The sequence below is a fragment of the Pistacia vera genome, unplaced genomic scaffold, assembly GCF_008641045.1.
Source record: "Pistacia vera cultivar Batoury unplaced genomic scaffold, PisVer_v2 Contig320, whole genome shotgun sequence".
NCBI classification, from domain to species: Eukaryota; Viridiplantae; Streptophyta; class Magnoliopsida; order Sapindales; family Anacardiaceae; genus Pistacia; species Pistacia vera.
In genome coordinates this window covers 4,091,427-4,118,603 of record NW_022196136.1, presented here as the reverse complement: position 1 = coordinate 4,118,603, position 27,177 = coordinate 4,091,427, and the positions used below count along the sequence as shown (strand labels likewise).

General features: G+C 38.1%; 1 pseudogene; it reads left to right on the top strand.

The window, feature by feature from the left end:
- The first annotated feature begins 7,936 nt into the window (after window positions 1–7,936).
- LOC116136869 lies at window positions 7,937–12,375 on the top strand (annotated as a pseudogene).
- The last annotated feature ends 14,802 nt before the right edge of the window (window positions 12,376–27,177 follow it).

Sequence of the window (27,177 nt, the reverse complement as noted above, 5' to 3'; positions counted from 1 at the left end):
TATGCAGTTTATGGTTGTTTAGTCTGTTGAAATAGATTCTGCAGTAGTTTCAGTTTGGTGAATATTGTAGTTTGCAAAGGGTTGAGAAAATAGGATATGCAGTTTGTGGTTGTTTAGTCTATTGAAACAGATTCTGCAACAGTTTCAGTTTGGTGAATATTGTAGTTTGCAAAGGGTTGAGAAAACAGGATATGCAGTTTGTGGTTGTTTAGTCTGTTGAAATAGATTCTGCAGCAGTTTCAGTTTGGTGAATATTGTAGTTTGCGAAGTGTTGAGAAAACTTGAGCTAATGCAGTTTATGTCAGCCTATAAATAAGTGATGGTAATTATGCAGTTGGTGTGATTCTTAGTTTACAAATGGCAACTGTGGCAACTGTGGCAACTGAGTAACTGTTTCTTTAGCAACTGAGCAGCTTAAAGTTCTGAAGCTATAAAGTCTTAAATGCCGTTAAGCGGTAAAGTCTGAAATGCAGTTATGAAAATGCTGTTAGTTCTGAAGCTATAAAATCTAAAGCTGTAAAGTCTGAAATGCAATTAAGCTGTAAAGTCTAAAATGCAGTTATGAAAATGCTGTTAGTTTTGAAGCTGTAAAGTCTGAAATGCAGTTATGAAAAATGCAACTGTAAAATCTAAAGCTATAAAATCTGAAATGCAGTTATGAAAATGCAGTTAGTTTTGAAGCTGTAAAATCTGAAGCTGTAAAGTCTTAAATGCAGTTAAGCTGTAAAATTTGAAGCTGTAAAGTCTTAAATGCAGTTAACCTGTAAAGTCTAAAATGCAGTTATGAAAATGCAGTGAGTTCTAAAGTTGTAAAATCTGAAGCTGTAAAGTCTGAAATGCAGTTATGTATTGTGTTGCTGGAAGAAACAAGAGATCTGAAGAAAAATGTCAAGTATGAGGAGTAGTTTAGTTTGAGGGGAAATGTTGACCATATGATGTAAAGGGTGCAGATTACAGTTCTGTAAAAGATGAAGGGTCACACAGTAACTTTTCAATATGCTGTCGTTTTGAGTTGACCTTTTTTGTTAATCATTTAAGCTCAAACGAGCTACAACACTTTACTTACTTTACCAATTCTTTCTCTTTTGTGTTTTTCTCTCCTCTGTATATAAGAGAGATTTTGATTGTATTCTGAATCTATTCAACTTAATACAAATCAGATCCTACATTTTTCTCTCTTACCTAAATCTTTACAATCCATAGTTACAAAAGTGCGTCGGGTGGAAGGATGGTAACAACGATATCCTTTCTGATGTGTACCAAACCCTAGAAATATACAACGAACAGCACATGGGTCAAGCTTAGTACGTTGATTTTTATGGACGTGGACGAAGGCAACACACCCAAAGATAAGGGGTGTAAGCATCAGAATGAAGGGTAAGGATCTATGTTCGGAAAGAGCTTGAAGTGGTGTCTGAAAATTTAACGCTGTAGAAGGCATACGATTTATAAAGTATACAACAATGACAACTGCATCATTCCAATAACTTCGAGGTACATAAGTTCCAATTAGAAGAGCCCGAGCAGTTTCTAAAATATGCCTGTTTTTTCCTTTCGGCAACACCATTTTGTTGAGGTGTCTATGGGCAAGTAGTCTCATGAATAATGCCTGAGTTTTGAAAATAATGTTGAAATTCATGATTCACATATTCTCCACCATTGTCAGAACGAAGAATCCGAATTGTGGCAGAAAATTGAGTCTGAATCATCTTATGAAAACTCCGAAAAATACTAAACACATCATTTTTGTGATGCATCAAGTAAAGCCAAGTCATGCGTGTGCAATCATCCACAAATGTTACAAACCAACGATGTCCAGAAGAAGTTGAGAGGGGCGAGGGCCCCCAAACATCATAGTGAATTAAAGCAAAAGGAGTCTCACTTTTATTCAACTGTAAAGGGTAAGAAACACGATGACTTTTTGCTGAAATGCAAGTTTCACATTTAAAATCTGAATCCTGTAAATCTGTAAACATATTTGGTAACAAATGCTTCAAATAGCTAAAGGATGGATGCCCTAAACGACGGTGCCACAACCAAATTTGTCTTTGCTTGACCCCTGACGAATACATATTATTGGCCTTGCCAATACTGAAATCATCCACATAATACAACCCCCCTCGTTTAGTAGCACGACCAATAATCTCCTTGGTGAGAATATCCTGAAGAAAGCAAAAACTTGGATAGATTAGTGCACAACAATTTAATTCCTCAGTAGCTTGTCCAACAGATATCAATTTATTTGAGAGAGACGGAACAAGTAAAGTATTTGATAATGAAGGAGATGGGGAGAGAGCAACAATTCCAGCTCCTTTAACTGCATATGTAACCCCATTAGCGTTAGCAATACTGGTCCGTTTTGGTTGAGTAGTACTAACAAAGTCATTGGAATCAAAGGTCATATGATCAGTTGCCCCTAAATCAATTATCCACCCATTGTAATCATTTTGATGGGAACTAAACAAAGCATAACCACAGTTACCTGAGTCACTGAGAGTGGTAGAACCATCAACTTAGGATAAAGAACTTGAGGATTCTACCTGTGGAATTAAGGATAATTGGGGTTCTACATTGACCAAGGCGACCTGACCTGAGTTTGAGCTTCCTTTAGTAGCAACTTCTTGTTTTTTTTGAGCTTTAAGTGTATACCACCATTCTGGGTATTCGTGTAATTGAAAACAGGCTTCACGGGTGTGTTTAGAATTTCCACAGTGTGTGCAACTTCCACATTCAGACTGTAACTTGGGCTTAGAGGTTGTATTGGGCTTTCCAACATTAGTTAGGAAAGGCCCAGATTTGGAAGTTGATACAGACAGCTACTGTTTAGTGCTTGTAACAGACCCAACCGTAACTTGTTCGCTTGTCATAATTTGGAACGATGGTGCTTGATGCAGCTGACCAGAACGGTTTGGTCCATTAGTCGCCACTCCAGCTGGTTGAAATGGTTTATTTCCTCCCTTAGATGCCATCACCACACCAACATATGTCCCTGTCAGCATAACGGCTTGTCATGAATCCTCCCTTCGAACATGTGCATATGCTTGTTCAACTGTAGGAAAGGGATTCATTTGTAGTACATCACTTCGAATCTTATCAAGTCGATCATCTAACCCATCAAGGAAGGTATAAACTCTATCTTCTTGTATGATTGAGTTAAATTTCTGAATATCGATTTCGCACTTTATCAGGTTAGGACGACGGAAATCAATCTCCCTCACAAACTTTGGAGGCCATTGTAGTACATTCAATGGATCCTCCAGCTTGCCTTAGCCTTATGACACACTGTTTTAGATCATACACCTGAGAGATGTAGTGCCATCAAAATATGTAGTAGCAATTACATCCCACACTGCCTTTGCCGTTGGAAATCGGATAAAGTTACTGATCAACCAGGGCTCCATGGAGTTGATCAACCACCTTTACAATTGAATTCTCAGTTCTCCACTTCTGGTATGTTGGGTATGTCGTTGAGGTTGTGGAAGATCCCCATTAATATATCCCAATTGTCTTTGCTGAGATATACATCTCAACAATTTGGGACCAAAGGGCATAGTTGGTACCATCAAACTTGATGCCGATCTGTTGAGCGGAAGAATTAGTTGGGTGCCTGGGTTTGGTTTAGTAATTGTGTCATTTTGGATGTTAGATCTTCTAAGGTTGGATTGGTGGTGGAGGAGAATTTGGTGGAATTTTCGTCAGGGTCGGTGTGTCAAGTTCTGCCATGGTTTGTGTGCTTCGATGGTGGGAGCGAATTAATCTATGAGGGGTTCAGGAAATGATAAGCTGCTCTCGGTTCTGGGATTCTTTGAAATCTGGTTTGTCTCTCGGCCAGCTTTCAACCAAAAAAAAAGAAAAAAAAAAACAAAAACAAAAAATCTGCACAAAAATTCTGGTTTCAAACAGGTCACTCTTGACCAGTTTTGTGCTTTGAATCTGGTGCCTTCTCAACCAGACTCAAAAAAAAAAAAAAAAAAAAAAAAAAAAAAATAAAATTTTCTTTCAGCCAAATTTGCTCTGATACCATGTCAACATAGGTATTCTTTTCACGGGTAAATGTATTTCTTTTATTCTTATATCTTTGTTGTATACAAAGGTTGCTATTATACAACTCAAGGAAGAAATTGAGAAGGTAAGAAGATATACAAGCTATATACATGGAATCAAATAAAACAAAATATAATCTTGCCATATATTGTTGATACAAGATCAATATCTTTGATCATAGTCCTTCCAGAATATGGTATGCCAATTTTCTCCAATTCCAGCTCATGCCAACAAGAAAACCTCTTTTCTTGACATAATGAGTTGACATATTTTCTGATGTTCTAAAAAACTGTCAAGAATTGTAATTCTTGACATATTTTTATGATTCTTGACATTATTAACTTTCAAGAATTTAGTCAAAAATAAATTTTACGAATTCTTTTTTTGACCTTTGTAGTCTCAATCCTTGATAGTTTTTTACTGTCAAGATTAAATTGAAAAAATTAAAATTAAAAATTTACTAAGGCAAAAGTTTCTTGCCATCAAAAGTTTCATTACGACAAAATTCCCCACACGGAAAAAAGTTTCCCATATTTTTCATTAGCCCATTTTTCATTCTCTCACCCTAAATTATTTTCTCATTTTCGTTGTCCATACACTACAACAAAAATGGCTTGGACATCTTTCGATGACTTTCCTCCATTTTTCGACTACTTCTAGACATCTCAAGGGCTTGTCCATACTCCCTAAGGTCAGATCCACCTTCACAAGCTGTGTTGACCGAAATCTCGTCGAAAAAAGCCATTTCACTGTCATGACTCTTACCTTCCTGGCGTGATTTCTCTAACTTATTATGTTGTTTCATCTCTCAAGTCACATATTTGGATCCTCGTGACCTGATCTACCTCTACGAAGTTTTGGAGCATTTTCGTCATCGGTCGCCAGATCCGCTCTGTCGCTGGCGACGTTTTAACTTGCAGATGTTGTTCAAAATTATGATGCACAAAACAAGAAGGAACATTCGTGTAATAAGTAAGCATCAGTGTTACTGCTCTTTTCCATATTGTTATCATGAAATGTAGGTTCATTCTCTCATGAATATTTCTAATTTAGGGCATCCCAACCCACCAAAATGGTGTAAAAAACACCAAATTGGCGTGGGTTGGTGCTCCAACCCATGCCAAAGCACCACGCCATTTTGGCGTGGTGCTACAGTGTCGCGCCCAATTTGGCCGGCACTGTGTGCCACACCAAAATGGCGTGGCCTGTAGACACCAATATTTTTTTCTTTTTTTAATTTGCATTTTTTTTGTTTTGTTTTAATTTTGTTAAGTTAATTTGGTATTAAATTTACACCAAAAATCACACCAAAATTGATATTTGTATTTAATTTATTTGATTATTATTTATAATAATAAATTCATAATGATATAATTTAAAAAATGATGAAAATTAAAAATACAACTTTATTCAATGCAAATATTAAACTACAATAACTCAAAATAAAAATTAACACTAACTAAAAAACACTAAAATTAAAAGAAAATACAAATAAACTAAAATAACAATTTAGTATTCCGTAGATTAGTTCTGGATCCAGTAAGCTGAATAGACACACACATTTTTTGAATAAGTCACAAATCTCAAAAGCTTGAATAGACAACACATCTTTTTGAATAAGTCACAAATGTGAAAAGCTTGAATGGACAACAAATCTTTTTGAATAAGCCACAAATCTCAAAGCTTGAATGGACAACATATCTTTTGAATATGCCAAATCTCAAAAGCTTGAATGGACAAACACATCTCTTTTGAATAAGCCACAAATCTCAAAGCTGAATGGACGAACATCTTTTGAATAAGCACAAATATCAAACTTGAATGGACAACACTCTTTTTGAATAAGCCATAAATCTCAAAAGCTGAATGGACAATACATCTTTTTGAATAGGCCACATATCTCAAAAGCTGAATGGACAACACATCTTTTGAATAAGCCACAAATCTCAAAAGCTTGAAGGACAATAAATCTTTTTGAATAAGTCACAAATCTCAAAAGCTTGAATGGACAATACATCTTTTTGAATTATTTTTTTTTCTAGATAGTGTTTTCTTCAACTATAAAACCTCACACCAAATCAACTTCCGAATCATTCAACTAATATATCTACAAAGATGAATTTCAATTTTGGAGGTCCATCTCATTATCATCTTCTAATTCATCATCATTTTCCGACAATGAAATTGATGATGAGGAAGATGAATGATCTTGAAGCAATTGATGCAGAGCAAGAAGCAATCCTCCACATGAGAGCTAACAACAACCTCCTCCTCCTTCACTATCTCAATCAACAGAACAACCAGTGATCGTAGAGGATCAATTCCTGGTCATAGAGTCATCAATCGGAACCGGAAAATTGCTGATCGAATTTGTTCAAAGATTATTTTGCTGAGAATCCACGTTTAATGATTCCATGTTTCGCCGAGATTTCGATGTCTCGCAATTTATTGATTCGTATTGTGATCAGGTGAAAGGTCATGATAACTACTTGTACAACGAAGGGATGGGCTCGGTAGGCTGGATTGTCTACTTTTCAAAAAATAACAGCAGTATTCCGGATGTTGGCGTATGGTCTACCGAGATGCTACTATATGAGTATATTAAAATAGGCAGCAGTCTACAACCATTGAAGTTTGAAGAGATTTGTCGTGCGTGTTTTGAGGTATTTGCAGAAGATATCTAAGACCCAATGCTAATGATGTTGCAAGGCTACTTCATATTGGTGAACAACGTGGTTTTCCAGAATGTTGGTAGTTTAGATTGTATGCCTGAAGTGGAAAAATTGTCCAACAGCTTGGGCAGGACATATGCTGGTCTATAGATCCCAACTATTATTCTCGAGGCTGTAGCTGATTATGATTTTGGATATGGCATGCATTTTGGTTTGCCAGGTTCCAACATGACATTAATGTGTTGGGGCATCTCATTTGTTTGCCAACCTAACTCAAGGTATTGCTCCTCGCTCATTATAGCATTCAAGGAAAAGATATAATATGGGTTATTATTTAGCTATGTATATACCCAAAGTGGTTACTCTCATACAAACTATTCAGATCCACGTGGTCCAAAAAAAAATTATTTGCATGAAACAGGAAGGATGTAAAAGATGTGGAACGTGCGTTTGGAGTTCTCCAATCGGATTTGCAATTGTGGAGGACCACACGTTTTGGGATAAAAATGTATTACATGATATAATGATTCGTGTATTATTATGCACAACATGATAATCGAGGATGAACGTAATGTTGATGATCGATTAAGATCAGATGGAAGCGCCAACTCTTGAAGTTGAAATTGTCGTAGATGAAAATGTCCGATTTCGAAATTTTCTTGCTCGACATAAACAAATCAAGGATACAGAGGCTCACCAGCTCTTCGAAATGCATTAATTGATCATTTGTGGGAAGAGCATACTAATTCGGAAAATTAAATTACTATCAATATGGAATTTACCTTGTGTTGTTGTTGTTGTTTTTTTTTTTTTTTGTATCATTTTATATTAGATGTAATGTTTTTTTAATTAAATGATGTTATTTGATTAAATAAATGCTTAATTTTATTAAATTAGTATAATTTTAAAATATAATTATTTAATAAAATATCATTCTAATATTTAATTAATATAACAAAAAATTAGTGAAATAGATTAATTGTTGATTATTACAATAAAAGAAAAAAAGAATATTTTAAGAATTTTTTTTTTTGTAATATTTGTGTTTGGATTGGAGATGAAATAGTATTTTGTCACCAAATTTTGCAACAATTGTGATTTTGGAGATGGTCTTACTGCATTGATTACAATGACATTTGATGAGCTATGTTTCAATGATGTCATCTAAGATTCTATGGGCATAGTCTTAAGTGTTTGTCAAAAGGTGCAATTGACCTTCTTGTGAAACCAATTCGCTCGAATGTGAACCGCGCGCGCAAGCCGCAATTTTCAAGTCGTCAGTTGAGTTCAACCCGACGGAACATGCTTGATCAAATTTCGTTTTCGACTTTCTCCAAATTGTCGTTTAGTGTGTCAGAGCCTAAAGATTTGCTACTTTGTGATCTCTCGAGTACTACGATAGTTGTATGATCACGTGACGCCAAAGAAGAGCATAGACTGGAGAGATTCAAGTATAGGAATTTCTTCAAGGTGACTACAACGATGATCCAGTGATGGAGACTGGCTAATGAAGATAAGGCTGTTGTTTTTGCCACGGATTCCATTTTAGCTACGCTTATGTGCGCAGCCAGGTCAGTTTATTCGTGGGATATTGTAATTCAAGGAGTCGGCAATATTTTGTTTTTTTTGATAAAAGAGATAGGTCACAATTAGATTTATTATCAGTGCATGAGACATCTCAAGAACCGTTGCCTAAAGCTAAAGATGATATTAACTCGGCATATTCTTCGGGTGTTGAGGCTACCTATATTAATCAGAACTTTTCACAGCAAGTTTGGTGAGAGATGGGAACAAGTTGACCTTTGATGAGCAGAACCCGTTTGCTAATGAAGGGGAGGAGGTGGCTTCAGTGGCTTATAGGTATTGGAGGTGGAAGCTTACCGTTTGCTAATGAAGGAGAGGAGGTGGCTTCAGTGGCTTATAGGTATTGGAGGTGGAAGCTTACCGTTTGCTAATGAAGGAGAGGAGGTGGCTTCAGTGGCTTATAGGCATTGGAGGTGGAAGCTTACCGTTTGCTAATGAAGGAGAGGAGGTGGCTTATAGTATAAGAGGTGGAAGCTTGATGATGATATGCATCTTGTTGCTTTGTGTGAGGTACAATGTTGTGGATGTTAACAATCAGAGGCCATTTTTGACATTGAATGCGCTTAATGAGTTTGATTCAAAATACTCTAGTGTTGATTGGAGGCAGAAGTTAGAGACCCAGAGGGGTGCTGTTTTAGCCACTGAGTTGAAGAACAATGCAAATAAGTTGGCAAAGTGGACAACACAAGCTTTATTGGAAAGTGCTGATCTGATGAAATTGAAATATGTTTCGAGGGTTCACCTACGTGATCATTATAAACATGTAATATTGGCTGTTATGGGGTATAAGCCTCCGGATTTTGCTAGCCATATTAATTTGAGTACTGCAAATCTGTGGGGCATTGTGAAGAGTTTCGTGGATTGGAGCATGAAGTTGAATAAGGGGAAGTATGTGCTTGTTAAGGATCCGTCTAAACCACAAGTGAGGATCTATGAGGTTCCACCAGATGCATTTGAGAATGATTATGTGGAAAATCCCTTGTGTGAGGATAAGCAGGTACAGCCAGCTATGGAGAATGTTGAGGGAGTGGAAGCAACTAATGATGTGACGCCCAAGCATAGTGGTATTTTTTTATTTTTTATTTTTATGTTAATCATTGTTGTTTAATGAGTTATACCTTTTTGTCACTGACCCTTTTAAATCATATGTATGTTCATATATATATTTTTTAGAAAGGTCACGTGTGTATGTGAAAGCATGTAGATGTCTTTGGTTAGGATCTCTATTTGCATATGTTTCATAGTGGTCCAATTTCTATTGGGGAGGTCTTATCTATGGAAATATTTGATTAATGCTTGTAGTTTACATGCTTGCTAATTCATTCTGACTTCTAAGTTCAATATGCCAAATTGTAAGCTCAAATTATCAAAATGATCTGCAGCCATACCCATATTTGCACATTCGCAACAAGGAGTTCCCATGGGATATGTTTTTACAGTTAAATAAATTTATTTGTCTCTAGAGCCCTAGAAGAAGAGGTGTCTATTTTGTTGTTACATTGATTCTGTGTTTGATGGCACTTTTTGTCTTGACATTCAAACTTTGGGTTGCCTTATTGATTGCTTGTTGAGTTCGACATTATGTCTTTGCTTTAAGTTCTTTGGCTATCCTAAATAACTAGCAGTATTGATTTATCTTTTCTTTGCTTCTTGTGCATTGTTGAGTTCTTTGGCATTATGTATTGAATAGATTTCTTTTGCTCCGTTGTTTCTTTCTCACTATTTGTAATATACATTTCTCAGGTTGCAGAGAAGCCTAGCATTGCTCTCTCAATTCTACCGTGCTCTCTCGTGGCAGTACTTGCCCTTTGCTCTCTTTTGTTGCTTGTTAGATAATTAATTCAATTTCTTTTAGTACTACAATGTTTATAGCGCAAGAAAACAATTTTATTTTCTATATTTGAGGTGTGTAGGTTGTGTTGAATACCTTTGATGCCCATCCTTTAAGTTCTGAAGAGGGAGATGCAAAAAATATGTATCAAATTTTTAATTATTGATGCACTAATGCCATGGGTCTTTTATTCATGTATATATAGTATTGTTCAATTTCGTTTAATAAATTAATTGAAAGATTGTTAAGTGTCTAAATTTATTGTTGAATTGTGATAATTGTTGTTGGTTGAGAAATATTATGAAGAATTTCATTGCATTATTCCATTATTTAATTAGTAATAATTGTTAGGATGTAAAGTCAAAAGGGTATTGTTTGTCACTTATCAAACCTGTGAGGACTTGTTTGTAATTGTGTTGAAAATAGTGTAGTTTTGTTTACAACTGTATTTTGTCAATTGTTCAACTGTTTTCACTTTACTCTTTACATATAAAAGAGTAAAGTGAGCTAGCTTTGTAACTAATGAAATCAGTAGCTCCTACTTGAGAATTATCTATGTTTTTTATTCTAGAAATCTCTCAATCTTTACTCTTTTACATGGTATCAGAGCCGTGACTAGCGTCGATGGCTAAAACTCCTGGTTCGACCTCAATTCCTCTGCCTAACAGCTTTGAGGAAATGCTGAAGGAAGCTTTAAATTGACCCACATCTACGATTGCTTCAAGCCTGCCAGTGATCAGTCCAAAACTCACTCGGGATAATTATAGATTTTGGAGTTCCCAAGTTCTCTTTGCTGTAGGTTCGCATGAACTCGAAGACTACTTGCTCGATAAAATTACTTGTCCTTCGCCTTTAGTTTTGTCTGATTTAAACGTTGATAATGAATTGAGTCAACCAAGTGGAGAGCTTAGGGTTAAGAATGATTATGTCAAAGACAAAATTAATCTGAATTACATAATGTGGAAGAGAACAGATAAGTTCCTGGTTAGTTGGTTGTTAGCTTCAATATCAGAAAGTATGTTTGGTATTGTATTGAAGTGTAGGTATTCAACTGATATTTGGAGAGTTTTAGAGCATGAATTTGTTACAGACTCAAAGGTTAGGGTATTGCATCTTAAGAATATGTTACAGACAACTCAAAAGGGCAATCTAAGCATTTTTGAATATATCAAAAAGATGAAAAAATTGAGTGGAGTTACAGCTAGTGGTATGATCAATTGACGAAGATTTGTTACGTATTTTCTGATGTTTTAGGTCCTGAATATGATCCTGGGGTGGTAAATCTTACATCTAGGCTTGAATCGAAAATAGACTCGATTACACTCAAGAAGCACAATTTCGCTCCAAAAATATGAAATTAGATTAGACAAGTTTAGTCAATGACTTGTATAATAGTTCAATACATATTGCAACTACAAATACATTAGAAGTGGAAATTTGGGAAGATCTGGAGAGTACCCATCATTAGCTCTTTACAAGGATTGAATAATGACAAAACCTATGGAGTTATTACTAGGAACTACAACTGTCCCATCTCTAATCTTTAGGAAATCCCCATGTTCAACAGCCATATCCACTGCCACGAACAACTTTCCTACTGGTTCAAATACTCCTCATTTTCCTACGACAATACTCCCATGTTTAATCCTAGAGGGACTGTTTTGTTACATGGAAAAGGCAGATGGCGTGGTAATAATCGAAATAAAATGATCTACCAAGTCTGTAACAAAGCAGGTCACTCAACTGCCAGTGTTACCACATATTTAATTCTGCCTACAATGGCAATATACACCGTTTTCTAGACCTTCACAGTTTCCATTTCCCTTCTCTATCAACCTCACACACAAATAACAGCCCAAACACTGCTTAGTACCATCTGCTTCTGCTCTACTCTAAAGCATATGTCTCCCACTAGTCAACCATAGTTAGTCCTCATCTTGGACAGTTGGTTTTGCTTCGGTTATAGTGGTTTCTCACAAGAACAAATTAATATATCACACAATGTGCCATCTCCCATACTATTTTGGACTACCTACAACAATCTATTGGTTTGGTCACAGTCAAGCATTTATGGTGGTTGGGTTCTATGGTGCAAACCAATTCCCAGTTGTATATGCCACTCAGTTTACTTCTACTGAACCCACATGGTACATGGACTCTGAGCGCAATGATCATGTAGTTTTGGACTTGAGTCAGCTGCAAATTAGCAAGGAATATGGTGGTGGGAACTGTAACACCTACTGAAAACTGTACAATGCATGATAATAACAATAGAAAAGTTGGGCCCAAAGTTTTTCTTTCATTACAATCATGTGTCTTTTATACATAAAGAGTACTGTTACAAAAATGTATTTTAAAAGACAAAACAGGGGAAACAGTGGTAGCTATTCTCAGCTTGCGACGCCCCTCCGACCGCAACATCATCTAGAACTGCATCCACAAGGAAAATAACGGGGTGAGCACAAAATAATGCTCAGTAAGTAAAACTCTCTATCTGTCTGTCCCCGTATGAATAACTCTTAATTCTTTCTTATGCTATCTGATTCTATTCTGTTTCTAATAACATCATGGCCTCATCTTACCGGAGGTACGGCCGGATGGCGTTCAACAGCACCATCCACTCTCTATGGCTATCGGGTGGAATTCACATAGTACTAACCCGTTCTTAGTGACTACCGAGTGAGGATCACAAAGCACTAACTCGGTATTTCTAATATCGGGTGGAGATCACCTAGCGCCTACCGTTTCTCATGAATTTTGGGTAACGATCACCAAGCAATTTACCCGTCTCTAGTCACTATCGGGTGATGGTCACAAAGCATCAACCCGTTTTATAAGTGTTGGATGATGATCACAAAGCATCAACCTCTTATCTACACTGACCGGGTAGCGGTCACAAAGCATCTACCATTTCTACTATCACGGGTGACGATCACAAGCATCGACCCATCACTCTAAGGGCTACTCGGATGATGATCACCAAGCATCAATCCGATTCCCATAACGGTCGGGTGATGATCACAAAAGCATATCCCAACTATACTACTTTCTATTCATTTATGTAGCATTTTTCAATGCTCTACTCTTAGAGTAATTTTACCCACTAAGCTCTCTACTCATAGGGTATTGCAATAACCATTTCATTACACTTCTTAGATCACTTTTCCATGTACAACTAGTGCCTATGGATGGTTCATCTCACCAATGCACTATGAGATGCAACATGCAATGTTGCAAGAATTAAGGTTCATTTCTCACACTCAAACCTCTATTAGGCATTTCATCAAAAACTCATGTGACTACAAAACTCTATCATAGCCATGATTCTAAACTTTTTTAACCATCCAAATGGGGAAAAAACTCCTTCACAAAGTCACAAAACTGCCTAGAAAAACACTTCCAAAAGGGAATACAAATACCCCTTAAATTCCATCCAACCCTTGCCAAACCAACAACCCATTTCTCAAATTTGCAAGGTATAAACAATCACAAAGCATAGAAATCTCTATTTAATCCTTCATACATGCCATATACATGCACATCACAACATACATCATTTCTATCAAAACCCTAATCAAGAAAATTCATAAATCTCAACTTGGGTTGGGTTTTACTTACTTGTTAAGGAGAGACTTCACAAATTCTTTCTTTCACTTGTTTAGCTTGATTCTCCTCAAATCTTAGCCAAAAGAATGAAAAACCCTCAAACTTCAATATGGGTTAAAACTCCCAAATCACACAACTTAAGAAGAAATCCTTACCTTAGGAAGCCTTAGGTTGCTTTTCTACCCCAAAATCCTTCAAAAATCCCTTGGAAAACCTTGATCAAAAGAAAAGAGAAGTTGAGAGGAGAAGAATGGGAGAGTCACGTTGGAGAAGAAGAAATGAGGGGTTTCTTTGATTCTAATCCTTTTAAAGAATATAAACAACACTCATTCCCATTTTGCCCTTGTTCTACTGGGAATTCCATCCATATCCTTTGATTCATTACAAACTCACCCCATCTCCACCTATTCCATGAAAAATCCTTACAAATAACTCCCCACTTTTCCTGCTAATTAGGGGTAGAAAGGTCAAAAGTCCCTAAGGAAGAAAATATCTAAAACTCAATCAACCTTTATTCGGCCCGTCGCCGCGGCGAAGAAACCTCTGTCGCCGCGGCGAAACTTTCCAGGAGTTCCCCTTGTTTCACACCTCTTGCCGCGGCGAAGCTTCTTCTTCGCCCGGCGAAGAACGGCAGACTGAACTTCTCTGTTTTCATCAAATTTCAAGGCAAACATTCAACACAACACTCAAACAAATAATAATAACAAAAACCAACTCGATTAAGGGCCAAAGAGGAAACAATAACAACGGACCTCAAGCGGGGGGCGTACAATCTCCCCCCCTTAAAAGAATTTCGTCCCCGAAATTCATGCAAATAACTCTGGGAAACGATTCTGCATGTCTCGTTCTATTCCCAAGTGGCCTCTTCCACTTGTGATTCCTCCAAAGGACTTACTAGCGGAACACTCTTGTCCGAAGTTCTTTAACCCTGCGATCTAAAATCTGAACTGGACGTTCTTCATTACTAGATTCTCTGTTACTTCAACGTCTTCTACGCTCAGGATATGGAGGGATCACTTACATACTTCCGTAGCATCGAGAGACATGGAAGACATCATGCACCCTGTCCATATAGGTGGTAGTGCCAATCTGTAAGCCACCTCTACTCGTTGGAAGATCTCAAAAGGACCTACATACCTCGGTGCTAACTCCTTTGCTTCCGAAGCGCATTACTCGCTTGTAGGGGGAAACTTTCAGAAACACTTTGTCGCCCATGGGAATTCTACCTCTTTCCTCTTCAAGTCGGCATAACTCTTGTCGATCTTGGGCTCTTGCCATTCATTTCTGATTAACTTACATCTCTATTAGTTTCTGAGTCATCTGGCCCAAGAGCAGTACTCAACTCATCTCTTCGCCTAATTCATCCCAATGAAGCGGAGACCTACACCGTCTACCATACAAGCTCGTAAGGCGCCATTCTAATTGTAGACTGATAACTGTTGTTGTAGGCAAATTCCACTAAGGGTAACATCTCATGCCAGGATACTCTATAATCCATGCAACAGGCTCACACATATCCTCAAGCACTGATTCGTTCTCTCAGTTTGGCCATCTGTCTGAGGATGATAGGCAGTACTGAATGCTAAACGGGTGACCCAAACTCCTCTGTAAACTTGTCAGAAGGCTGTGAAACAAATCTGGAACTTCTATTGACACTATAGTCTTGGGCACACCATGCACATCTGACTATCTCCTTGAGGTAAATCTGAGCCAATTGATCTGTAGTGGTACTTTCCTTTACTGGGAGAAAATGGGCTGACTTGGTAATCTATCCACAATCACCCATATGCATTACACCCTTTCTGCACTCTGGGAGACCCGTGAAAAATCCATTGAAATGCTCTCCCATTTCCAATCCGGAATACTCAATGGTGAAGCAACCCTGACGGCCGTTGTGTGTTCTGCTTCCACTGCTGGCAAGTTAGACATTTAGCCACAAACTCTGCAATGTCTTTCTTCATACCCGACCACCAATAGCCTTTCTTAATATCCTGATACATCTTGGTTGCTCCCGGATGAGCGTGTAAGGTGTGTCATGAGCCTCATAAGAATTTTCTGTTTTAACTCCTCAATTGGAGGTATACACAACCGATTTTTAAAATAGAGGACACCATCTCTCACAAAGAACTCTGATTTCTTGCCCTCATGCACTTGTGAACTATTCTCTGACCAACTCATCAGCCATTTGCTTTTCTCTAATTCCTCTAGTAAAGAGGAATGTACCACAAGGCTGGCAATTCTTCCCGGAACCACCTCAATCTGTTCCTTAGACAATCTTCTTATTAACTCTTTCTGTCTGGTAACCGGAAAACAGGGCTTTTTACTCAAGGCATCGGCTACCACATTGGCTTTCCCTGGTTGATATTGATCTCACAATTCATAATCCTTGACAGCTCTAACCACCTTCTCTGCCTCATATTCAAATCCTTTGGGTGAAGAAGTACTTAGACTCTTATGATCGGTGTAGATATTGCTCTTCACACCATAAAGGTAATGCCTCCAAATCTTAGGCAAAGACCACGGTGCCAATTCTAAGTCATGCGAGGGTATCTGTCTCGTACTTTCAATTGACGAGAAGCATAAGCTATAACGTACCAACTGCATTAACACAGCACCAAGTCCCTGCAAAGGGCGTCTGTATAAATGTCATAATCTACACCCTCCTGCGGTAAACTAGTAAGGAAGCTGATGTTAAACCTCTCTTCAACTTGAAAAGCTTTCTCACAAGCTGCTGACCAGACAAAAAGGAGTCTTCGTTTAGTAAGAGCTGTCACGGTTTACCAATTGGGCGAATCCCGCTACAAATCGCGGTAGTAGCCGCTAAGCCTAGAAAACTCCTGATTCCTTCACTGTTCTGGCTTCTGCCATTCCAGAATTGCCCTGCACTTTCCTGGATCTACCGAAATCCCTTCCTTTGATACGGTATGACCAGGAATATCACTTGGTTCAGCCAAAACTCACACTTGGAAAATTTAGCACACAACTTTTTTTCTCATCAAGCGTCTGTATATAATCTCAAGGTTTTCAGTTCTTTTAGACTTTGAGTAAATCAGAATGTCGTCGATGAAGACAACAATGAACTGATCCAAATACTCATGAAATACCCTGTTATCAGGTCCATAAAAATGTGGGCATTAGTTCAAACCAAAAGGCATCACTACAAATTCATAATGCCCATATCTGTACGAAAGGCCGGTCTTAGCCACATCTTGCTCAACCACTCGTACTGATGATACCGGACCTCAATCAATTTGGGAGAACACTGCCGCTCCTTTCAACTGATCCAAAAGGTCATCTATCCTGGGTAGCGAGGTAATATTTCACTGTAATTTATTCAGCTCCATAGAATCAATACACATCCTTAGTGATACATTTCTTTTTCACAAACAGGATGGAGCTCCCCAAGGAGAATGACTCGGTCGGATAAAGCCTTTATCTAAAGCTCTTGGAGTTGCTTCTTTAATTCTTGGAGCTCAGCTGGGGCCATTCGATAAGGGGCTTTCGATATTGGTGCTGTCCCGGGTGTGGTTCGATACTAATTCTACCTCCTCTCTTGAGGCAAACCCGGTAATCTCTTCGGAAACACATCTAGAAAGTCTCGAACTACTGGCACCTCTGAATCTCTAACTGTGGAACATCACCACTGCACCATGGGCAATAACCCCGAACACCCCTTTTCTCAACATCTTCCTGGCTTTCACACTACTAATCAGCATGATTACTGTTGGCCTTCTCCAAAACTAAACTTATCTCCACAATACGAGGTTAAACCTTGCCTTCTTTTCGACAGTCAATCTCTACTCATATCTTCTAGGAAGTCCATACCAAGAATTAATCAAAATCGGGACTGATCGAAAACTATTAAGTCACGATTAACTCTTACCCTGGATCACTAAGGACTCTCTAACAAAATCTCTTGAGTCACAACAACTAACCCCATCGGGTAATTCTATCTTAATGGGTGTGTCGTTCTAGTAGGTTTCAAACCTAATCTCTCAAGCATCCCATAAGATATAACGAATGGGTAGCACCTGAATCAATTAAAGCATATAAAGGGACTGCATGAATAATAACTGCCAGTAACGGCTGATGGAATGGCCTCTGCTTCACCACTGTGCCACAGTAAACACTCTGGCATTCGCAGTACCTCCTGAACCCTGGGTGGTTGTGGAAGGAGCTTTACAATCTCTCATCATGTGCCCTGGCTGTGGCACCTATAGCACACTCTGATCCCTCAGACACTCTCTCGGGTGATTCTTCCACAGTTAGGGCAAGGAGGAAACCCCTCTGTCCGAGGTCGTTTATTCTTCCACTTTTTATTCTGTTTATACGGAAACCTCTTTTCTGGTTCTTCATTTCTTTGCCTCTTACCACCTCATGCTTCTCTCTCTGGGGAGCAGAGGGTAGCCCTTCGGTCTCCTGTCGAGGACCTACGGGGAAGATTTATTCTCAAAAATCTCCGCCTTCATTGCCCGCCTCAAGGCTCACTGTAATTCTGGGAGGGGTGGAGCTTGTCATAATATCCGGGCTATCTCCGGCTTCAATCCATGCACAAACTTATCCTTCTCAAGGCCGGAGTATAACTATTCCCGGTGCAAACTTGCAAGAGCGTTGAACTTACTGAGTACTCTTCACAGCGTGTCCCTTGCGTGTAAACTGATAAATTCTTGGACCTTTCATGAACTTGTCCTCTGTTCTATACTCAGCCTCAAACTCTTGCCTAAACTCTCCCCACGTCATCACTGTCGTGTCATGAGTTTCTCCATTAATTCCCACAAATTCGGGCATCACCCCGAAACAAGAAAAGCATACCGGATCTTCTCCCGTCTGACATGGGAATAAACCTGTGGCTCGTTCTACTGACCCAAGCCACTCTTCTGCTATCACTGGATCTGTAGTACCCTTAAACTCTGAGGGTTGATGCTGACTAGAAAGACCGTAGATCGGTTCCACTTGTTCGGGTACTAGGGGAGGTACCGTTTGCCCTCTTTCGACAGGCGTAAGCTGCGGTGTCTGTACGGGGGGTACAACCTCTCCTGAGTTTCGGCCATAAACTTGCTGTATAATTCCCCGGATTCTAGCTTATCAAGGGAGGGGCGTAGACTCTGGTGGGTTAGAAGGTTCTCCTTCATCACCACACTTTACCGCGATTTCGATAACTACGCCTCATCTTACAAAATGATCACAACTAATGACTCAAGAGACAATTACTATAAGGAAAGAATTACTCACAACGGTGGTTATAGGACGTGTGGCGATGAGAATAGTACACTGTTCAATCCCAAAATCTTTGCTTGATACACAAAAATGTAACACCTACGAAAACGTACAATGCATGCATAATAACAATAGAAAAGTTGGGCCCAAAGTTTTCTTTTCTTACAATCATGTGTCTTTTATACATAAAGAGTACTGTTTACAAAAATGTATTTTAAAAGACAAAACAGGGGGAACAACAGTGTAGCTATTCCTCATTGCTTGCCGACGCCCTCCGACCGCAACTCATCTAGAACTGCATCCACAAAGGAAAAAATAACGGGTGGCAGACAAAATAATGCTCAGTAAGTAAAACTCTCTATCTGTCTGTCCCCGTATGAAAACTCTTAATTCTTTCCTTATGCTATCTTGATCTATTTGTTTCTAAAACATCATGGCCTCATCTAACGGAGGTACGGCCGGATGGCGTCAAACAGCACCATCTCACTCTCTATGGCTATCGGGTGGAATTCACATAGTACTAAACCGTTCTTAGTGACTACCGAGTGAGGATCACAAAAGCACCAACCGGTTATTTCTAAATCGGGTGGAGATCACCTAGCGCCTACCCGTTTTCATGAATTTGGGTAACGATCCCCAAGGCATTTACCGTCTCTAGTCACTATCGGGTGATGGTCACAAAGCATCAACCCGTTTCTACTAAGTGTTGGATGATGATCACAAGCATCAAACTACTTATATATCACTGAACGGTAGCGGTCACAAAGCATCTACCCAATTTATACTTCACGGGTGACGATCACAAAGCATCGACCATCACTCTAAGGGCTACTCGATGATGATAACAAGCTCAAATCCGATTCCCATAACGGTCGGGGGTGATCACAAAGCATCATCCCAACTATACTACTCTTCTAATTATTCTATTTGTAGCATTTTTCAAGCTCTCTACTCTTAGAGTAATTTTACCCACTAAGCTCTCTACTCTAGGTATTGCTATAAACCATTTCATTACACTTTCTTAGACAACTTTTCCAAGTACAATAGTGCTATGGATGGTTCATCTTCACCATGCACTTTGGAGAGCCAACATGCAATGTTGAAGAATTAAGGTTCATTTCTCACACTCAAACCTATTAGCCGGTCATCAAACAAACTCCTGTGCACTACAACTCTATATAGCCATGATTCTAAAACTTTTTCTTAACCATCAAAAAGGGGAAAAAACCTTCACAAAGTCAAACACATGCCATAGAAAACACTTCCAAAAGGGAATAAATAATACCCCTTAAATCCATCTCAAATACCGCCAAACAACAACCCATTTCTCAAATTTGCAAGGTATAAAACAAGCACACAAAGCATAGAAATCTTATTACTCTTCATACATGCCATATTACAGCGGACATCAATACATACATCATTTCTTCAAACCCAATCAAGAAAATTCATAAATTAACTTGGGTTGGGTTTTACTTACTTGTAAGGAGAGACTTACAAATTCTTCTTTCACTTGTTAGCTTGATTTCTTCCTCAAATCTTAGCCAAAAGAATGAAAACCCTCAACTTCAATATGGGTTAAAACTCCCAAATCACACAACATTAAGAAGAAATCCTCGATTAGGAAGCCCTAGGTTGCTTTTCTACCCAAAATCCTTCAAAAAACCCGGGAAAACCTTGACAAAAGAAAAGAGAAGTTGAGGGAGAAGAATGGAGAGTCACGTTTGAGAAGAAGAAATGAGGGGTTTCTGATTCTAATTCCTTGTTAATGCAAATTAAACACACTCATTCCATTTGCGCCTTGTTCTACTTTGGGAATTCCACCATTCCTTTGATTCATTACAAACTCACCCCCATCTCAACCTATTCTCCATGAAAAATCCTTACAATTAACTCCCCACTTTCCGTGCTAAGTAGGGGTAGAAAGGTCAAATTGTCCCTAAGGAAGAAAATACTAAAACTCAATCAACCTTTATTCGGCCCGTCGCGCGGCGACGAAGAAACCTCTGTCGTCGCGGCGGAACTTCCGGGAGTCCCTTTGTTTAAACAACACATCTCGCCGCGGCGAAGCTTTTCTGCCGCCCGACGAAGACGGCAGACTGAACTTCTTCTGTTTTCATCAAATTTTCAGGGCAAACATTCAACACAACACTCAAACAAAAATATAACAAAAACCCAACTCGATTAAGGGCAAAAGAGGAAACATAAAAACGTACTCAAGCGGGGCGTTACAATTCTCTCCCCCTTAAAAGAATTTCGTCCCCGAAATTCATGCAAATAACTCCTGGGAGGAACGATTCTGCATGTCTCGTTCTATAGCCTGATGGTACTCACCTGCTCCGAATTGACTATAGCCCTTGGTTCTTGGGTTCGAGTGGTGGGGGAGGCGAAAGAAATCCCTTAAAAGGGGGGGGGGGGGGGGGGGACATACTGAGTAGAATGGTGGGGTCGCCGGGCTGTGTGCCGAATCCGGGGCTGCCACATTTAAAAGGCCGACTTTAAATGTACAGACCCGGATTCGCACACAGCGCCGGCGCCGCAACCATTCTACTCAGTACTGTCCCCCCTTAAGGATTTCTTTCGCCTCCCCCACCACTCGAACCCAGACCAAGGGGATTAGTCAATTGGGGAGCATGGTGGGAGTACCATCAGGCAGTAGGCCTGTGGTACTCACCATGCTCCCAATTGACTATAGCCCTTGGTCTGGGTTGAGTGGTGGGGGAGGCGAAAGAAATCCTAAGGGGGGGGGGGGGATAGTACGAGTAGATGTGTGGGACGGCGCTGTGGCGAATCCGGGTCGTGACAGGAACCAAATTCAACTAGGAAATGGTGAGCACTGGAATCACTCACATGGTACACATTCTACCTATTATGTTTCATTCTAAATGTTGGCATCTTAAAATATCGTGTGTGTTCCAAATAACAAAAAATATGCTTAGTATTTCTAGGTTTACTAAGGACAATAACATAATTGTTGAGTTAAGATGAGTGTTTATGTTGTCAAGGACCAATTAACCAGAGCAACATTACTGCAAGGGGATCTTAAAGGGGGTTGTACAACGCATATTCCTCATTCTATTTCTCACTCAAAATCTGTTTCCATTTCATCACCTTTTTCAAAATCCTGGTTCAAATAGTTACAGTTTCATGGTACAAACATGTTAATAATGACTTACAGTCACGTTGCAAGGTAGTTTAGTGTCCAAAAGCTATCAATTCTAGTTCAAATGTTACTACAACACTTTATGATTTTGTTTCAAAGGTGTTCCCTGAAATATGATGTTCTGATAACATGTCTTATGCACAATGTACTACCTTACCTATAAAAAAAAGTGACAGTTGGAATTTACTCGACAATGTCCTGTTTTAATTACTGAACTGAAAATTCTGATATGATTGCTGATTGCTACTACTAAGTTAATAAAAGTTGCTGAAAATACTATGAATGCTTTGCCATACAAGAATTATCTAGTTCACATGCTTCATACTCACTATAAACACAAATGCTTAGCATCACTACATGGCATAGAAGGTTGGGACACCCTCATCTAGGTGTATGCATAGAATCCTTCTTCACTGCCCAAACAGCATAAGTATGCAAAAACCAATTCTGATCATGATACACACCTCCACTTCAATTTGTGATGATGTCAAATAGGAAAAATGCATAATGTTAGTTTTCCTCCTTAAATACACAAGCACAACCCTTACAACTGTCCACAGTGATGTTTGGGGTCCGGACCCCTAGAGCATCTGAAGGCTTTAGGGATTATGTACACTTCTTAGATGATTAAAGGAGATACACTTAGCTATTTCCCCTTTCAACTAAAGCTGAGGTAAGTCCATTTCATTAAGTTCACCATTGGCTAAAAGACAGTTTAATAATAAGTTAAAATGCCTACATTCTGATTAAGGGAGAGAGTTATGGCCTTCATTTCTATCTTACAGAATTAGAATTCAATTAGGATTCATGCTCTTACATTCACCAACCAAAATAGGCGATGTGAAAGAAAACATCGACTATAGTAGAAACGGACTACATTGCTTGCACATGCATCTATGCCCTTCAATTTTTGGTGGTTGTGTCTTTTGAAACCGGTGTGTCTTGATTAATAGACATGCCTACTCTAGTTTGGACAATATTCCATATGAGAAACTTTTTAATAAACCCTTGTATATTAAAATCTAAAACTTTTGGGTTTTCCGTAGGGTCTTTAATCATTACAAGTTAGCTTTCACTCTAATAAATGTGTCGTTGTAGGATATAACCTTGTCCATAAAGGTTACAAGGTCTAAGCGGAGGGAGGAAAAATGGTGTCAACTCCTAGTGTAATTTACTGAACAAAGCGTACCATTCGTGCTCCAATTTTACCTCAACCTCTTAGCAAAAATCTTGATGCCTCAAAACTTTACTTGAAACAGTTCCCACCAGAGGTCATCCATACACTTGCTATCAGAATAGTGTAGATAAAAGTGCACCCTGAAATATCGTCTTAGTATGGACCATGCTCTCTCAAAGCAGTCAGAAAAAAATGGCACAACAGTTGACATTAACCCTACAGTTCCACATTGTTTTAGCTCTCCACACACTATTCTTCCTACCAACATTTTGTCATCTTCCCAAACATAACATTTATCATCTCTACCCCATTCTGAAACAAACCTCTCCAATGGTGAACCAAATAACACTCTTACCTCACCACATTTTACCAAATCTATTCCCTTACCATATACATCAGTTTTGACTCTTTCTATTATACCATCATCACTTTCCTTTCCCACGTGCTCACTTGAGTTTGATCTCACTTCATCCAAGATTCCTACGGTGTTGCACATTAACAAATCTATTGCTACAAACACCCAACCAATGCTAACTAGATCCAAAACAACAACTCTTACAAACACTATAGCCATTGATCATTATGAAAGCTTACCAAACACTACAGCTACTGGCCATAGTTCTGATCACTCTGTGGCCTTGACAAACACTGCAGCCTCTGATATTCAGTCTGATCAGTATGCACCTATTATCAACACAGCAACCACTAATCTCACTTCATATCATCATCAGGGTCTAAATTCAGAAACTTGTGTAGTGATACCTAAACCTCACACTGTTCTTGAAGCTCTTAACAACCTTGAGTGGAAAAATGCAATGAAAAGTGAGTTTGATGCTCTGCTGAAAAATGAAACAAGGACCTTAGTTCTTGCTCCTTCACATAAGAATATTGTAGGGAACAAATGGGTATTTATGACCAAGTTTANCAATATGTATAGAAAATAATATTTGATCTCATTTTTGTAAATATTTTATTTTTTCCTACATTTAAGTTGAATATAAATTTTCTATATGTACAAAAATTTCATTGATAACTGATTAATCATTGAGAACAATAAGAGGTGTTTTATCCACAAATTGAAAACAATTATTTAATATCAAGGATAAAGTTTAAAACTTATATCTCACTTCAAGATAATCTTATATATGAACTAATGCAAATGAAACTAATCTTGAATTTACCATGATCATGTGAGAAGCCATTGAATTCAAAATCTCTCATTGACAAATGTTTCAGTGAAGTACAAGTTGCAACAGTTTGTAGAAAACCTGTATGGAGCTTTGACCCATTCAAGTTCAATTCTTCCAAGGTGGTCAAATTGTGTGACTCTGTTAAAACAGTGCAACAAATTTAAATGTTGCTAGGTAAGTAATTGACAAATCATCAACAATTTTGTTTTAACAACATGACTTTCACTTATTTCTTACCTCGAGTAATTATTGTTCCATTAAAATCATTATATGAAAGGTCAAGTGTCTTCAATGATGAGAATTACCTCAATGTTGACAGTAGAAAAACACTTGCATTAGTGGTTTCAATACCACTTAGAGAAAGGATGTTCAACTTCTTCAAGCCTCTATAATCTGTAAGTTAAAAAAACTAAATTATAATTAACAATCTTCAATGTAATGCAAGGAACATATTTTACACAGGAATGTATTGTTTATTGAAGTTTCATTAATTTAATAAATAACATTATTGCAAATTAAAGGAAAAAAAAGTATTTTTACTAGCTGGAGTATAAAGATTTATAAAACACAATTTTTCTTTTATAAATTGTGCTATGCGTTTTTGAAAAAATAAAAAAAGCAAACTTAAAAAACTCACAAATAACACTATAGGTTTCTAGTAACTAACCTCAGTCTTTCTTTCATAAAAATAATTCTCTATTTTTCTAATTTAAAAAAAAAAAAAATTGTATGCTAGACAGTCGAAAATCAAAATTTAGATAAACTTGTTTTCTTAAAAAAGAAAAAAGAAAATTAAACTCAAGAATTATGTTTTGTAATTTGTAAAATAACACCTATTGTAGCNGGACTATTTTGAAACGTTTAGTCTAGTAGTTAAAGCCTCCACAATTAGAATAATTCTCACATTGGCTGTCACTAAAGGGAGGGATATTCAACAAGTGGATGTAAATAATGCATTTCTAAATGGAACTTTGAATGAATGAGTCTACATGCAACAACCTTTTGGTTTTGAGGATCCCACTAAGTCAGTCTATGTATGTAAGTTGCATAAAGCCCTATATGGGCTCAAACAAGCTCCAAGAACATAGTTTGACAAGCTAAAAACAACTCTTCTCAGCAAAGGATTTAAAATTCAGTTTCTGACAGCAGTTTATTTGTTTTTAAACATAATTCTCATCTCACCTATGTACTTGTGTACATAGATGATTCTTATAACAGGGTCAGATAACTCCTTCATCACCCAGCTTATGCAAGATCTAAATGATAAGTTTTCACTTAAAACTCTTGGGTCTTTGTCCTATTTTTTAGGCTTAGACGCATTACGAACTGCTACTAGAATTCATCTGAAACAAAGAAAATATGCCATCGATCTGCTGTCTAAAACAAAAATGTTGGATTGTCATGCTTGTGCCACCTCGATGGTAGTGGGAACCAAGTTATATTCAACTGATAGTGAGTTATTAGCCTGATCCAAGTTTATACAGGAGCACAGTGGGTGCATTATAATATTTGACACTTACACGGCCTGACATTAGTTTTCCAATCAATAAACTAAGTCAGTTTTTGCAAGCTCCTACAAACCTTCAATGGCAAGCTTGTAAGAGGATCCTAAGATACAACAAAGGCACCTTGGATTATGGACTACATTTCAAGGTAGCAAGCACTTTAAGTATAGAATGCTATGCTGATACGGATTGGGGTGGCAACATGGAAGACAAGAGGTCTATTAGCGGGTATTGTGTATATATGCGACCCAATCTAATTCAGTGGAGCTCAAGAAAACAAAATGCTGTTGCTCTTTCATCAACCGAGGTAGAATATAGAGCTCTAGCTCAAACAGCCACAGAAATTGCATGGCTGCAAAGTAGGTTTGTAGAATTAGGATTATCCATTTCAATCACACCGTCATTTGGTGTGATAATATAAGTGTTGTAGCCTTGGCAGCCAACCCAGTGTTTCATGTTAGAACCAAGCATACAGAGATAGATGCACATCATGTTAGAGAGCAAGTGATTGCAAAGAAGCTAACCATCCAATATGTGCCTTCTAAACTTTAGATTGCCGATTGACAAATGCCTTATCTGTTACTCAGTTCACTGAATTAAGAAGCAAATTAAATGTTGTTGGTAAAGAGGAAATGAACAAACTGCTTCATTGACACTCTATGCTTTCTGATTTACTGAAATGATCAGGTTCATTTCTTTGTGATTTACTGCAATGATCAGGTTCACTACTTTGGATGACACTCTATGCTTTCTGATATACTGAAATGATCAAGTATACTTCCCTGGATGACATGATATACTGAAATGATCAAGTTCACTACTTTGGATGACACTCTAACTTTTCTGATATTAAAACCCCCCTGAAACAATTGAAACAACTACTTTCTAATTTACTGAAATGATCAGGTCACTGACGCTCTATGCTTCTAATTATTAAAATGTTCAGGTTCATCTCTTTGTGATTTATTGAAATGATCAGGTTCACTGCTTTGGATGACACTCTATGGTTTTTGATATATTGAAATGATCAAGTACACTGCTCTAGATGACACTGATATACTGAAATGATCAAGTTCACTACTTTGGATGACACTCTATACTTTTCTTATACTAAATGATCAATACACTGCTCTGGATGACACGATATACGAATGATCAAATACACTGTCTAGATGACAATGATATGCT